Source organism: Anolis sagrei, chromosome 1 (genome assembly GCF_037176765.1).
Source record: "Anolis sagrei isolate rAnoSag1 chromosome 1, rAnoSag1.mat, whole genome shotgun sequence".
In the NCBI taxonomy this organism is placed as follows: Eukaryota; Metazoa; Chordata; class Lepidosauria; order Squamata; family Dactyloidae; genus Anolis; species Anolis sagrei.
In genome coordinates, this window is record NC_090021.1 from 271,814,555 (window position 1) to 271,823,901 (window position 9,347).

Below are 9,347 nucleotides of genomic sequence, written 5' to 3' on the forward strand. Positions count from 1 at the left end.
AACACCAGAAAAAGTATCTCGGATTTTGAAGCATCTACTACAATGTGTTGGTTGAAAGACATAGCCATGTTAGTCTGGATCAGTATGCAAGGTAATACTTATTTTATTTTTTGCATATAGCCATAGACCATGGCAAAAAGCTAGTGTACTGTGGAATGCGTGTTACAGCTTTGAATGAGGCTGTTTAAATATAAGCCACATATTGGATAGACAGTAAGGCTATTTAAATATAAGTCACATATTGGATAGACAGTAAGATATAAATTAATCAAATAATAAGTGACAATTCAAACAGTAGTGGGGAGGGGGGGGGAGAGAGATTTAATAATGATGAGCATTGTTAGACCCCAAAAGGTTTATCTCCAGTCTCCAGACATATATCACTTTAGGATCTTGGGGTTGAGAAATATTATTTATTTATTTATTTATTTATTTATTTATTTATTTACCACATTTGTATACCGCCTTTCTCAACCTCAGGGTGACTCAAACTTTTGGTCCATTCTTTATGTCATGAAAAATGAAAAGGAACATCACTTGGGAAGGCCACTGATACACCATCAACCATAGCTTTAAGGTTCTGTGCAAGGTAATACTTATTTTATTACTTATTTTAACACCGCAATGAGTCGCCCTTGGGGGCTGAGAATTGCGGTATATAAGCGCAGTAAATAAATAAATAAATAAATAAATAAATAAATTTTACATTGAATGGCTCAACAGGAAGTCAGGATAGGACCTCTTGCCTTCATTAGAATTCACTTGGGCTAAAACTCTCCTCCCCCACTTGGATACCTAAATAATAATTCAATCCAAAATATATGTATCTAGTCACATTATTGGAGCCCCCGGCACTCCATGCAGTCATGCTGGCCACATGACCTTGGAGGTGTCTACGGACAACGCTGGCTCTTCGTCTTAGAAATGGAGATGAGCACCACACCCCAGAGTCAGACATGACTGGACTTAGTGTCAGGGGACTACCTTTACCTTTACCTTTAGTCACATTATTATTTAGCATACTAACTGGTAGGCTATTATGGGGCCTGCTTATGTTTCTCACAAGAAACTCGAAAACAAAAATCCCACAAAACCATTTAATAGACTTTTTCAGATATGGTTCTGAAAAAAATTATATGAAGGAATTTTTTAACAAAATAAAAACAGAGATTTTTTTTCTTTCATTTGCAAAAGAAAGAGGCAGCAGACTCTGCTGGTGGTAAGTTCTAAGAACATGTTGTCTAATCTCTTCTCCTATTATTTGTTGAAGGAATTTTTGTTTTAATCTTTCCGATGTTTGCTTTGCTACATTTCGGAGCCAATGATTCACTGAAGTAGCTGCACATTCACACTATTACTAAAGTTATTTCCTAGAATATAACACAACATTGACTTCTCCAAGGATAGACAACAGCCTGACAGAAGGTTTTACACTTCTTTATTTTCCAGGGTAGTGTTTGCAGTTAAAGCATTTCTCAGTTCCTCTCTGCCCTCTATCACATGTTTGCTACTGATGTGAGTTTCAGAGTTGCATGTGTATAATTCCATTTCTTTGCTGAACCCATCAAAGAACACAATTAATGGCTATAAAAATGCTTGTTTGTTGTGGGTATTTTTTCATGGTTTAATTACCTTAATCAGAATTATAAAAAAGGTGCTTAGCCATTTGAAGGATTTTGCTTGAACTGAAACTCACAGCCTATATAGCAGAATAACCTTTGGCAAGTATTCAAAAAAAAATAAACTTCTTGAATTAGCTCAAGGTGGAGGAAGTGGTCCAATCAGGCACTGGGAATCTGGAAGGCCATGTTGTGGAATTAGTTTCATTCAGAGAGCATCCTGGAGATGTTCTCCTGGAGCATCCTGGAGGGGAGATTCCATCTGAACATGAGGAAGAACTTCCTGACTGTGAGAGCCGTTCAGCAGTGGAACTCTCTGCCCGGAGTGTGGTGGAGGCTCCTTCTTTGGAAGCTTTTAAACAGAGGCTGGATGGCCATCTGTTAGGGGCTATTTGAATGCAACATTCCTGCTTCTTGGCAGGGGGTTGGACTGGATGGCCCATGAGGTCTCTTCCAACTCTTTGATTCTATGATTCTATGATTCTATGTAGGAAATACTCCAAGCACTCAACCAATATACTGAGCATTCCCTCAACAAGGTTAAAAGTGTCTCACTTCACTTGGTCACTTAGATGATCAATTCCTCTGCTTTCACAACATCCTCTTTATTCGCCCCCATTTATATGTATTTCAAGCATGAATTGACCAGTGTACCAGTGTACCATTGTACGACCATGTTCATCTCTCTCATTATATGCCATATGGAATGAATCAAACCATTGGGTCGAAGGATGGCCAAAAGGTCTCGTCCATCCTCTCAGCTACCATGTTGCCGTGGCATTGCCCCAGTGCCCATCTGTTCTGCACATCACATGGCCTGCAAAACAATGTTTGAGTTGGGCAATGTGGTATATAGGATCTTTCACTTTAGATATTTTTTGAACATCCTTGTGCAGTCTGCGTTTTTTCTGAATTCGGAGAGACATCCCAACAAGCTGTCTTTCAAGGGAAGCATGCATGACCTGTAGTTGTTCTGAGAGACCCTTCATCATTGTACATGTCTTTGCACCATAGCATAGGGCAGATAACATGGTCAAGTCAAACAATTGAGCTCATAGAGATGTACTTCCAAGTGAGTTTGCAATGGCTTTAATAGAATTGTAAGCAGCCCATCCTACTTTCCTGCATCTGTTCAGCTCCGGCTTCAGTTCATTTCTGGATATTAACAGCCTTCTGAGGTAGATGTATTCTTCTACATTTTCTAGGTCAATGCCATCTACTGTCACTGTAGCATCATCTGCAAAGTTGTTTTGGAGTACATTTGCCTTTTGTGCATTCATTTTTAATCCAATTGACCAACTTCTGCTACAAAGCTCGCTAACCATACTGAAGGCTTCTGAGACTGTACTTGTGATTAAAACTAGATCATTGGTGAAGCACAGGTGATTAAGTCTGTGCTGATTGATAAGTATACATTTGTCCAATCAGTTACAGCCTCCTATTATACTTTCCAAAGCAGCAGAAAAAAGATTGGGTGAGGCGGAATGACCCTCATGTACATGCTTGGGTGATGTTGATGTACTCTGCATGTACTCTTTGCTCCCTCACACTGCTCCATACACACTGGTTTCATGATGTCAAATGCCTTCTCATAGTCCACAAAAGTGAAGATGAGTAGCCTCTGGTATTTGTGGGTGGCTTCTAATATTTTACTGACCGTCAGGATGTGATCAATGATGGAGAATGAGCAACGGAATCCAGCTCATTCAACAGTCTGTGCTTTCTTTAATATTCTCCTGATGTGATGCGGGCTAGAATACACCTAGTGAAGACTTTGTAGTTAACGAGTAGGAAAGTTATTGGGTGGTAGTTCCTCAGATCTTCTTTGTCTCCTTTCTTGAATTATATACTTTTACTTACTTACTTAGGTGATCCCTCGTAGTCCGAGGATGATGGTCCTCCAGGTGTCCTGGCGGTGGATCCGTAGGTGACTATGGAGCCCTATTCTTGATCTGCATCTTCTTCCGCAGTGAGGGCATTGGTTTCCAGGTGGAAGGCGGTCTCGCTTGGGGTTGGCTTGATGCGCTTTCCTCTTGGCATGTTTTTCTCTTTTGCCCTCCATTCGTGCCTCTTTAAATTCTGCAGTACTGCTGCTCACATCTGACCCCCAGCTGGGTCGCTCAAGGGCCAGGGCTTCCCAGGTCTCAGTGTCCATGCCAGAGTTCTCGAGGTTGGCTTTGAGCCCATCCCTAAATCTCTTTTCCTGTCCACTAACATTCTGTTTTCCGTTCTTTAGTTCGGAGCAGAGCAGGGATTTTTTACCTTTCTACAGGCAAAGCAGCAGAGGTTATCCTCACCCTGCGAAACTTAGTGAGGCAAAACTATTGCACAGGCTTAGTCACATCAGAACTAAGCCTGTGCGATCAATGAAAACAATGTTTCAATACTCATTACTAAATTAGGGGGATGAAGACAATTGTTTCAAAATTGTTTCTAAAATATTGTTAGGGGTCTTTATCATAACTATAACAGTGTTATTTCTTTATTTACTATATTTATATCCCACTCTTCTCAACCCTGAAGGGAACTCAGAGTGGCCTTACAATCAGCAGCAATTTGACATCATCAACAGACAATAGAAAAAAGACATGTACATTAAAACAAAATTAAAAACAATAAAACTTTAAACACATTTTTTAAATAATATAATCTGAGGACATAGTCAAAGGCCGTTCTGGTCATTATTACACCTAAGTTTACTTTATTTATTTCACAAATAAGGACTTAAATAAGGACTTTAAATGACTGGCAATCCAAAGGATACCCCTTATTCTCAACACAATTTTTGCCACTTGAATGGCTGACAGGAATGCAGAGCTATATCTTAAATCATCCAGAACCAATAAAGTTATACACATGAATTAAGAAGAAATAGGCCTGTGTCATATCAGCACCATGCTCTTAAAATACCATCATGAGAAGCATTTTCCATCAAGCATATACACAGCAATGGATTAGAAATGGATTTCTAATGTAAATTGACCTCTCTCTCTCTCTCTGTCACACACACACCCTTCAGTTATACTTCAGATTGGTATTACATGATTTAGCACTTGTTATGCATGGCAGAAGAAATCTCCCTTTTAATTAGAGACAGTGTCTTTCTCTTCAATTAGGCACTGTCAATGAATCTAAAATTGTTTCATCTTTTCCCACCCATTGTAGCACAAAGAAAAGAAAAAATACTTAAGCCATCTTGTCTGGTTTTCCCAGTGTCATAATTGATAAGAAAATATGTTTGTTGTATGTGGAGAGGAGGGCTTCGGAAACAAGACTACATTCCTGAAATGAGACTACAGACTTGCAAAATGTCTGCTTCCATATTCAGACAGTTGTAGAAACTAACATTTACTGAAGCTTGAGATCTGGGAGTATGTGGCAGTCATGAAAGCAGCAGCAAACATTAGCTGCATAGTCAAGCTTAGGACCTCATCACATTGAGGTAGAAAAGCATATTCTTCCCACTTCTCTGTGCTGGCGTAGAGTCACCCAGAGCCCATCACACGATGCAGGGTGCTTCTGGCAGGACTCTTAAGAGAAATGAAGTCCAGAGGAGTCAAGTGTACACCCATCTCCTCATGCAAGAAAGCCAGAGGAGATGAAGAGGAAATGGGGAAACATCATGAGAAGAGATACCATGACCCCCAATAACTCTTGACAGTAGGGAATACAGCATGACACTGTGAATTCCCCCACTGTCCCCTGGCTTTTTAGGGGCCATCTGAAGAGGTTCTTAGTCTGAGGACTGGCTGTTGCTATGTTGATTACTAAACTCAGTATGTAATGTTGTCTAAATTCCAGTGCTCAACTATAATGCACTTTAAACTCTGAGGGACCCCTGGTGGTGCAGTGGGTTAAACTGCTGAGCTGCTGAATTTGCTGACTGAAAGTTTGGTGGTTTGAGTCTGGGGAGTGGGGTGAACTCCTGTTGTTAGGGCCAGCTTCTGCCAACCCAGCATGCAAGTGTGAGTAGATCAATAGGTACTGCTTCTGTGGGAAGGTAACAGTGCTCCATGCAGTCATGCTGGCCACATGATCTTGGAGGTGTCTATGGACAATTCCAGCTCTTCGGCTTAGAAATGGAGATGAGTACCCCCACCCCCAGAGTCAGACACAACTAGATTTAATGTGAGGGGAAACCTTTACCTTTTAAACCATGAGATTGTTTTTGAGCACAGAACATTAAATTTCATGGGTAATAAACTAATATTTAGTTTACACTCAAAGTATGCTGCTTAGTGAATACATGTACAAATGTTTGTTAATATCAACCGTTTATGTCATGTTTTGTCAAGTCCTGGTTAAACTATTAAGAAAATATTTAGACAAAGTCTCAAATATAACATATATACAGCCAAAAGCTCAGTCCTTGAGGCTTAGTGTTAAAATACACAACAACTGTTGAAAGTAATACAATGTCCGAATTCCAAGTCCAAATACTATGGTCACACTGAGAGAGTTCCAAAGTAAACAAAGCCAATCAAGTTGAAGATAACGGAGTTCAAGTTTGCAGGCAAATTCCAAATGAGGAAATTCAAGATACAATGAAGCAATACATTGCCTCCAGCAATAGGACTACAAACTTGAGAACCTTTTATTCTATGTTCTCAGGTGTTGCATTTAAAAAGCCTGTTTCTCTGCTAAATGTGCAGATCTGTGATTAGCAGCCTGCTCCCATCTAAATTGTAAAAGAGATGGAGCTCTTAACTCTTCCTCAGCCTGCCCTGATATACTGGCCTCTGCTTGTTTCAATACCAGGTCACCATGCCTCTTCTCCAGAGGCCTCCTGGCACATAGAAATGATGTGACAGGAGGTGGTGGGGCGAGGAGGAAAATCACTCCTGACTCTCCTCCTCCCACATCATTTCCATGTGCCAGGTGGCCTCCAGAAAGGAAGCATGGTGTCCAAGTAAGTTATTCTTTTATTTTAAAACTTGGGGGTGTCTTAGTAGCCCCGTGCTAGCATGGAAGTTACCTCACTGGCATGGGGGCAACCCCTGGGATAGCCCGGTTCTTTTGGATGCTCATGGGAACTTAAACCTGCTTCAAAGCAGGTTTAAGCTCTGTCTAGAAGTGCCCATGGAGGGCAAGGCTGACAGTTGGACTCTTGACCAGTGATGCCAAACTTGGTTCAGTGCAGCTGGGTAGTGTGGACACCATCCCACTACTGAGGCAGCACAAAAATAGGCCAGTACCTTTGTTTCAGTTACCAGTACAAATTCACTTCATTTTTCAGTGTAAAACCACCCTTAAACATTTTAAAGTACACATATAAAATTTGAGATTAGTGAAGAGTATCCTAGACTATACCATCCAAACTGTATGTTGACTGTAAGAATTCTTTTTCTCAAAAATACTTTGTCAGGCAAAGTATTTCCCGATATTATGGGCATTTTAACATTTGGACAATAATACCCCATAAACAGGGCTAAGCCATTATGGGATCATTTTAATTTTCATTATATTCTGCTTTAAAAAACTATACTTTTGTGGAGCCCGATTGAATAGAGTTTAAGTGGTTTGGAAGAGTAGTCAAAACACATACTATAGCTGATGTTATACATATCCAAAGAGAATGAAAAGTGAACTCTTTTCCCCATTTATTAGTTGTTTGCCTAAAACCCCAAGGGAGCATGCAAAATTCCTACTTAGAATACTTGCTTATTCATTTTTATATAGCAACCAACTATTTAATTTGGAGGAAGCTCGAGGCTTTTTACTGAGTAGCTTTCATTGTGTGTGTGTTGGTTAGCATACAAAAAATTAGACTGGACCAATAAAGGAATTCTTCCATATTGAATGCAAAACTAAATGAGCTATATACAACCAGTCCAGCAATGAATGTGTTAGCTTTACAAGCAATGTTAAGTTGAAAGACTGAAGATAAAGAAACAAATGTAATAACTATTCCATTGGTACATTCTTGTGTGGTGGAAAATATCAGGCACAAAAGCTTACTGAGAACCTTATCAGACACTTGCCTGACTCTCAGTGGAGATGCAGAAATACATTTCTGTAACACTGGAAGAAAATTGGGGGGTTCTTGTTTCTGTTTTAATTTTATTTTTTTATCACAGATCTTCCACCTCAGTCTCAATTGACAACTGGCAAAAAGTGCAGAAATTTTTTACAGTATGAACTCAATTAAAGTTTCAAACACCTTTCGACCTGAATAGGAACCAACTGGGAAGAAGTACTAGCCAAGAGCTGCCAATGGATGTCAGATGTCTCAGGCCAGATTAAAATAACACCTTTTGTTTCCTGTTTTGTCAACATTTCCAACCAGCTCTGTTCCCTGAACTGCAACCAGCTAGCATCCAGAGGGAGAAAAAATGAGGAGTAGGATCACTTGGTTTCCCAGAGCTGAAAAAACATCTCCACAAGAATCTGATGAAACTCTGCTGGAAAGTCTCCTCAGTTTGCTACAAATACTGATCATTATAAATTAAGAATTGGTGTCTGAATAGGTTTTCTTCCTCCTTTCTCTTTTTCCTCTGTGTCATAGCTGGGAAGTTCTGGACATTTTTGTCAAGACTTTTCACAATTCTGGTCTGGGATGCCTAGTTTTTATAGATCATTAGGGATTTTGTAATGTTAAATATTAGAATAGTCATCTAGTGTTGGATTTTATGAAATAGTCCCATTAGAAATACACATGGCTCTCTGGATGTGAATGGACTAAAACTCTCATCACCCTCCATCATTTCCCTAAATCCTGCCAGTGTTTTAACTAGGATCATAATGGTTATAGGTACAGAGTTTGCTCCAGATTGCTCATCACTGTGATTCACATGGTTCTCCAAATGTGGGTAGACCTCAACTTCCATCATTCTATCATGATGGGTATGTGTAGTATGTTTAGTACAGATCCATCCATGATTGGATTCACAGAGCTTTCTATATGTCAATGAACTACAGCTCCTATCACCCTCTGCCATTGTTTCCCAAACCCTGCCTGTATTTTAAGGGTGATGTGTGTGTATGCCTCACATACATACACATCACTCTTAATGATGAATCCATCATTGATGGGATTCACACTGCTCTCCAGATGTGGGAGCCATTCTGGAAGATACATAATACAGTACATACGTTTTTTTTTACTTTTCTGTAAAATGTTTTTTGTGTGAATTAATATTGTGATACTATTTGCAATCATGAACAGTTATCTTGGAGACATATACTACAGTGAAAATCTCTTAACATAAGTCTGTCTTCAACATCTACTTTAATGTAGATTCTGGAATTTACTCTTCAAATAATAGTATTTGTAGATTGAATTTCCTACTATATTTTTGAGGTATATATCAAGCTTATCCTTTCCTAACCTTTTCAGAACAAAGGGAAGAGTTGAAAACTCTAAGTTCACACAGACCGACAACTTCATCAGAGGAAAACTTCTTAACCTGTTCCCTTCCATCTTCCTCTGTCTTCTGGGATGGACATCCATCCCAAGTCCTTTCACCATCTTTCCTCTACTTTACCCCATCTTTCTCTATCAGGAGTTGATTGATACCTGACTCTGGCAGAAGTCTTCAGGCATCACTTCCATGCACTTGGGAAATGGAGCGCCATAGAGTCCCACCATAAGTACCCTAACATCACCTGATGGACTTTGGGGGGCTCTGTTTCCCAAGTGCATGGAAACAGATCCTCAAGCTAGTCTGATGAAGTCCAGAGATAAAGAAGGAGAATCTGAAAAAGTATTCTGGAGCATCTGTTGGATCA